Below are 8,060 nucleotides of genomic sequence, written 5' to 3' on the forward strand. Positions count from 1 at the left end.
CGTAACTTGTGGACAAGTCTCTTTTCTTAGTGCAAAAGTTATTTGAACACTTTTTGAGTCATTTACTTTTATCCTCCATTTGGTCAACTACTCCTCAACAAGACACAGATGAAGTGACAAATTCTGAGAGGCCACTTTGGGGTTTCTATGTACACTAAGGATTGCAGTATCGTCTGCAAAAGTTGAGATTTTATGGTTAGAAAAGAGAGGAAGATCGGCTGTATATACTAATAATAATTGAAGCAGATTTTCTTAACAACTTAAGTCTAGTAGTGGACCTTAAAAATAAAAGAATTTGCGACGGCATCACAGGCCTCCAGATGGGGGGTAAAAAGAAGAAGGCGCGCTGCATAAAACTAAGTACTGTTGACGCAGCTAGTCCAGTCCGTATTTAAAATTTGTTTTTTTTTCACTAAAACTAAAAAAAATCCTCTATCATTTCACTTACTCATCTACTTTGTTAAATACATATTAAAATATAATATTTTCTAAAGATATTATCATAACAGATATTTGCTTATATTTTGCTTATTTAAAGTCCTTTTAAATATTGAGGAAGTAAAAAATTCTGAACACTTATTATAGTATACCTATGTACTCTATCATTTGTCATTCTTAATAGACTATTACCCACACTACTAGTGAAGTTAGATAGATGTTCTAATTTTAAGGCAATTACTGCTTAACCAAATAAAAGCCTTGCATTGCTATGTGTTTCTTCTTTCAAATTCATTCTTTTTGGATAGAAGTTTTGCGATTAGGCGCTTTTTGTACCAAAGAATATTAACGCTCTTTGTTAACACTCTTTGTTTTGACTGAAGGTGCACCAATAGTTTTTCTTGTTTCGCTCATGTACTTTTAGACGACTTAACTCTGTGTTTTGTCATTTTAACACAGTGCAAAGCAATTTTGTTATGCATTAAAATCTTTACGAGGGCTATTAAATTATCGAAAGGAGAACATCGATGACCTTTTTAAGTTATTTTTATTATTATATTAATTACTGAATTTATTGAATAGATTGAATAGCTCATTACTGATTATATATTAATCATTTAAAATCTTTACAAGGGCTATTAAATGATCGAAAAGTGGACATCGAAGACCTTTTTAACTTATTTTTATTATTATATTAATTACTGAATTTATTGAATTGATTGTATAGCTTATTACTGATTATATATTGATAATTGAATTTTTAAAACTGTAAAAATTTAAAATATTGAGTTAAAATTTCACAACAACAAGTTATTATTCATTAGCAAAATTATGCATTTGCTAAAGTTTATAAGTTTTGAGATGTGTTGAAAACATTATACAATAACTACTGAGTTTCACATATATTCAGATTTTTTAAAAATATCTATTCAAATTTATCATGAACTGAACTTAATTCGAAACTTTCTAAACTTTATTAAGTCGATCAATTCTTAAACGTACGAATCATTTAGGTAGTTCACTCTTTACCAGCCGTAAACAGTCGAAAGAGAGTTAGACAGCGATATGATAAATAATTGAACATTTATTCCACTCATGACAGGATGATTATCGTATTCTGCAGTTAAAATTTCTTCAAAAATTTCAAAATTTTAGTTGTTTCTCTTCTACAGATGATTCACTAGTAAACCAGCTAGTTAACTACACATACACTCGTCTCTTCTCAGCTTCTGTAATTCTGAGGAATACCAAATCAGTCACTTTGACTATGCTTGCATATTTAGAAACTGTCTTCCCTACAGACTAACCTGTTTCCTCTTTCTAACCCATGACACCCTCGGTGTCAGTAACAGTTGCATTGCATACTTTAAATATTGATGGTCGAATCGAATATAAACTATAAAAATGAAGCAAAACTTAAAAAAAAACATTAAAAAAAAAACAAAGTAATGGAAAAATTATTAAAAATATTTACCCAATCAATTTTATGCAACCCGGTCAATTTATCTACTGAAATTTAAACACTACATTGCCTCCTTCTAATAACCGGTTGATGCAATGATATGCCTTGTAAGTGCGATGTAATCATGTGCATTGCAGGTTGCTAGTTGTCAGTTGCAGCTTGCAAATATGCAATCCAGCGACAATTTGCAACGGTCTGATAATATAACATATAAAAATTATACATATCAACACCAAAAAGCAAAACACAAAAAAAAAAACAAAAAAATATAAAGAAAAAAATTTTATACAAAAAATTATTAAGTATTTAATAACAATAAAGCAAAAATGAAATGCAAGAAGTAAAAACGGGCTAACCTGAAATAAGCTTAACATTTAAAGCAGTAATGAAACTACCTATCTCAACATATAGGACAACAATTATGCCAGCAAAGAAGATGATTACAATTAAGACAACAACAACAACAACATACCGTAATAATAATATTTTAATAATGATGACTAAATGAAACATCAGAAACATTTAATGCAACTATATGACTTTCCGATAAGTGTACCTGGGAAAACCATAGGAAAACCATAGATTAAGCACACAGATCTTACTGCGACCAACAAACCGCCTAATAATAAAAATAATAATAGTAATAATAATTATTATATAACAATAATAACAATAACAATAACTTAACCACCAACTCCTCATCCACTCAGCCAATGAATGATGAACTATTGATATGTCGGATAAGTTCGTCGTCCCTATTTTATCTTATTTCCTATTTTTCTTTATTTTTTTTTTTTTTTGATTTTATTAAATCTTCTCCACAAATTTTTCTTTGTCAAAGCATATTCAGAGCATAAAAACGACTGCCCAAGAACTGCACTACCTCCTTTGTATATCCCTAAAGCAGGAATATGACTACCTCAAATGCCGGATAAAAGTGAAATATTCCCGCACATATTGTTTATGAATAAAAATTCAGGTTTTGTTTTCTCCTTTTAATTGTTTTTTTTTTTTTGTTTTTTGGTTTTTGTTATTCGTTCATGTTTTACCTTCTCTTGTTTTTGTAGTTTTAAACAAATAATAAATTTGAAATAAAGTCAAGAATTATTTAAATGAATGATAAATAAATAAATTAAAATATAAACGAAAAAGGAATAACGAAAATAAATACATTAAAAGCCTGGGAATAAAAGGGTAAGCGCATACAATTCAAATCAACAAGAAGAATAGCTCGGATCAGTCATAAAAAGGAGCGCACGAAAAATATGATTCAATTCCATAAAATTCCATATAATTCCATTCAATTGCGTTCAATTCACACGGAACACATGACAACATACAAAAACCTTTCGGACGCATACTTTCCTTTTGTTCCGCTTTTTCTGTCATTTCGTTGCTTTATGCACTTTCAACAGTTAACACATTTCTAGGGGCAATTTCACATGATTACCGCGGCCTGTAGATATGCACTACACTATAATGATAGGAAGCAGTGCAAGCCGTATCAAAATGTTACACATTGCACCAGCAGCCAGCAGACAATACCGCTAAAATAAATGTTACTATATGTGAAGAAATTCTTCTACCTATATAGATTGTGATTAATGTATAACATACTCATATTGCCAAAGTTGTAAACAAAAAAAAAATTAATGGATCTGAGTTTGATTTACTTATTTAGGTACACCTTACTTAGTTGATCATTACAGAGGTGAATCGTCCTTAGCCGTGTCGAATAGCCTCAGCTAACTATCGGAAGTTTGTAGCACCGAGTGCCTCCAAATCTTTGGTCACCTGGATGTCGTGTACCGCGTTTTCCATCTGCGGGTTCCGAATTCAGCATGTTTCTAGCCGGAGCATTTTCTTCCATTCGTACGATATTATCAAGCTAACAAAGCCGCTGAATTTTTATGCGCTTAACTATGTCAATTTCGCGATACAGCTTACAGAGTTCATCTTTCTATCTAATTCGATACTCGTCGCCTACGCGTAAGGGATCCATAGATCTTCATAGACCATAGATCTTCCGAAGAATTATTCTTCGAATGCTCCTAACGCCTTCTCATCACTATTGGTGATTGTCCAAGCTTCTATACTATACAGCAGGCCAGGAATGATAAGAGATTTGTGAAGCGTGATTTTTGTTTGTCGATGGCTTTACTTCTCAATTGCCTACTTAGCCCAAAATTACATCTGTTGGCAAAAGTGATTCTTCGTTGAATCTCTAGGCTGACGTTATTTTTGGTGATTGCGCTGGTTTCCAAATAAACAAAGACTTTCACAATTACGAACTTATAATTGTCAACAGTGACATTGATTCCAAGACGCTTAAGAGATTTGTTTGACTGTACTGAGTACTGAGTTTGACTTAGAGTCTTAAAAATATTTTTAACTAAAAAAAGAACATTGTTTGACCTGATGTAAAGATGGTACCCTTTTAAAAAAGATCTATTTTATAATTCTAACTCCCCACACAGTAACTATAATTATTAAAAAATAATGTTAATTCTAAAATTCATTTTATTCATCAATGAAACAACTTCAATAAAATTCGCTTGTTAAGATTGTTAAGAATCGATTTACACTTATTTCTTGTAGATCGCTTTTTCTTTAGTATTATTATAAGTATTCTCCCTCAGTGTAGGCGTACTATGAGGGGGGCCACTGATAGGGGTTTACAGCACGCTTTACTTCTACATCTATAATTCTTTCAAGAGTCTATAACATGAGGCTTATTGAACGAAGTTCATTGTGTTTAGAATGTGAGGTTTTTCCTGCTTTGGGTACAAAAACTACTCTAACCTCCCTCCTTTTAGTCGGGACATAGTTGCAAATGAAGCAATGTCCAAAAATTGCTAAAAGCCGGTTGTGTATTAGCTCCCAGGAATTTTGAAGCTCAATTGGATGTACACCATCCCGTCTTGGTGATTTATAGGATTTTAAACTAAAAATAGCCCATTAAAATTATTTACAGGTTTACCTTAATAGAGTTAACCGGTGAGAGATTAAGGCACTTCGTGGATGCAATTCCGAAGTAGCAGATCCTGGAAGGTGAATATTTATTACTTATTCTAATGATTTATTAATATTGTTGCACCATGTACCATCAGACTTTTTGAGTAACTCAGGAAAGGATGGATTTTTAAATAAGATTTTACGCAGTCTAGAGGTTTCGGAATTACTGTTTATTTCCTGACAGTATGACTGCCAATTAGTTCTCTTGGACCTACGTAAATTTTTCTTATATTTTTGCAGAGAGATCTTGTATTCTAGCCAGTCACTGGGTTACATTTCCTACTAGGTCGAGTAGGGGGACAGACGTAATTAAAAGCTTCATTGAGCACAGAGGTTTGATTGTCTAGATCAACAGCGTTCCCTAGGGAATCGGAGGAAATGTTTGACAACAGCTAACTTAATGCTGATTTATATTTCGTTCAGTTTGTATTTTTAATATTTTTGAACGTTTTCTGTTTGAAGATGCTCGATTCATCCAAGGTTAAAGTAAATTTTAGAATCATATGGTCTGAGAAGGAGTGTTGAGTGGACACTTTTCAGTTCTTGACTGATTTATGAAGCGTGATAGTAGCAAAAGTAACATCCAATACTTCCTACCTGCCTATACTTCCTATGAACTGAGCGACCTATACTCGCCTTTGGTTTCTTCCAGCTTAGTGACCTTCCACATAGCCGTATTTACATCGGAGTTTCCCACCCGAATTAGCTCCAGAATCCGCTGAGGATGGGACGGTTTGGCTGGATTCCAGGAACGCGCTCTGGGTCGGTTAGGAATTTGCTCCTTAGCAACAACTTTAAGTTTTGCGCCTGGCCAAATCTCACACACATTCTGGAGATGGTAATGGGAAAAAGATGAACAGAACGTTGATCTACGCAAGCGACTAGCTTTATATGCTCCTGAAACCATCCACTGTCGTGACATTTGGGAGTTGTGCCTAGAAATTCCTTTAGGACCTCAACGTACATATCAAGGAGCTTTCGCTCGATTTGATCCCATTATTCAGGAGTTAAAGTGCCATCTGCGTCATTTTCATCAATGACCGCCATAATGATGGAGCCCTTCAGTCAGAACGCGTGGAGATTTTTGTTTTTTTAGGAAGTACCCTATTATTACCACTAGAAGCTGCGGTAGGTATCTTGGAACTTGTAATTTCGGAAGAGCTTGGTTTAACCGAACTTGTTTTAGATAAGTTATTATTTTTGATCTGGTTCATATTTGAAACCCAAGGAAAGTCAATTCGAACAGAGATCCAGTATACCCGGACAAGGCTATTTTACAACCGGAAGGCGCCAGTTATCTGGATATCTCCATTCAGACACACTAACGTAGTGCCATTTATCTCATCGGCACGGGTCGAATAACACCGCAGATTTCGGGTTTTATAGAGTTTTCCTCACTAGATCCATAGTGTTCTGTTATTTCAATAGAATTATTAACAATAAAACAGGTACACCACGGAAAGGGTGTGATAAAGTACCACGCACCATGGTCTTGGTATCGCATAGGCTGATGTTTTTCCTATCATCATACCATGTTCATTAAGAACACGAAGCCATTTGTATTGTGAAAGACGATTGCGAGTGGACAATCGTCGTTGGGGATCAAATCGTATGACTAATGTAGACGAGAATTTAGTTTAAAGCGTAATTCATGCAACACGGTACATCTACTTGATAAAACTATACTTTGTTCTTCACCTTATGAGGCCATTTCTTTTGTGAGAGCTGTGATCTTATATATATATTGTGGAACGTTGGGACAGCGCACCGTCCAACAAGTGGGACCACTGAAGTGAAGGAACAAGTGTGAGATTTCAGTGAACCCTATTCATAACTTAGAAAGTTCAGTTATACTTTCCGTGATATGTTCCGCGTTCACTCTCTATTTAACTTTTAGCAATGCTGTTTTTAAAAAAGAATCGAATTCGCATATTTTAAATAAGTAAGAACATTTATTTTCAAGTTCTTATTACCTTTAACAAAATATTGGATTAAATGACACATACGACTCAATTTTGGAGGAGTGCAAATTCCAAACAATAATTTCCGCAGTTACTGCAAATAAAACTCTGATTATTTACTCTTTAAAAGTTCATCATATCTTATGAAGCCGAACAATTAATAGATGTTGTACTTAAAACAATTAAGACAAGATTATTATAATATTTACTTCTAGTGCTACTGAAACATTGAATTGTATAATTCATTGCTTCTTCTAGGCTTGGCATAATTCTAGGTTCTTTTATTAGTCTTGTATTAAAAAAAGCTGATCAAAAGTTAAAATTCAGAGTAAAATCTGTGCAGAGGTACAGTTATTGAAGAAATTTAGAATTGTGGCAGTTACTGATCTATTTTTCTAAATTCTCCCAGCATTATATATAAATCACATTTCGATATATATCACCTTTCTTAGGAGTCCTACGTTACCATTATGATTATTTTATGAATCCATACGCAGAATATACATATATATAATATATATAAATGTATATATCAGTATTACATCTTTAATTTGACAATTATGGTCGTATTTGTCTTAATAATTTTTATTTTAATACCCAACCGACGTCATTTTGAAAGAACAAGAACAACAACAGAAGTACAAAAAAAGAAACGAAAGACAACCCATAAAAGCAATAAACGGCAGCATTATCAAAAGTAAAACGGAAGAATACTAATGGACATTGACCAATAACAATATGGGCAACAAAATTTATTGACTCTCAATTTCGCATTATCTCCAAGCAAAAGTTATAGTAACCTTTTTATTTTTCCATTGTTTTCTTCATATCTTTGCTATACTTATTTCTTATTGTTGTTGAGATGAAACCGATATAGTTAAAAAACAAAGAAAAAATCGAACTTAAATGCAAAAAAAGAAATAAAAAAAAGGAAAGATACTCTGAGAATTCAATGTGGTTCATCAAATGCAGAAACGAAATCGTCGGATGATTTCACATGGCTGCCATTTTTGTAAGCAGTAAAACAATAAAAGTTACATGCAGTCTGTGTAGCCAGCATTCATCTCAGAATCTACAACATTATCATTATTATCATGCGATTATGATCATTTTTGCTGCGACTGATGACGACAGCATCCAACGATGATTTTGGACAAGAATGAGTATGTACGTCAAATCTTGAC

Source organism: Teleopsis dalmanni, chromosome X (genome assembly GCF_002237135.1).
Source record: "Teleopsis dalmanni isolate 2A chromosome X, ASM223713v2, whole genome shotgun sequence".
NCBI classification, from domain to species: Eukaryota; Metazoa; Arthropoda; class Insecta; order Diptera; family Diopsidae; genus Teleopsis; species Teleopsis dalmanni.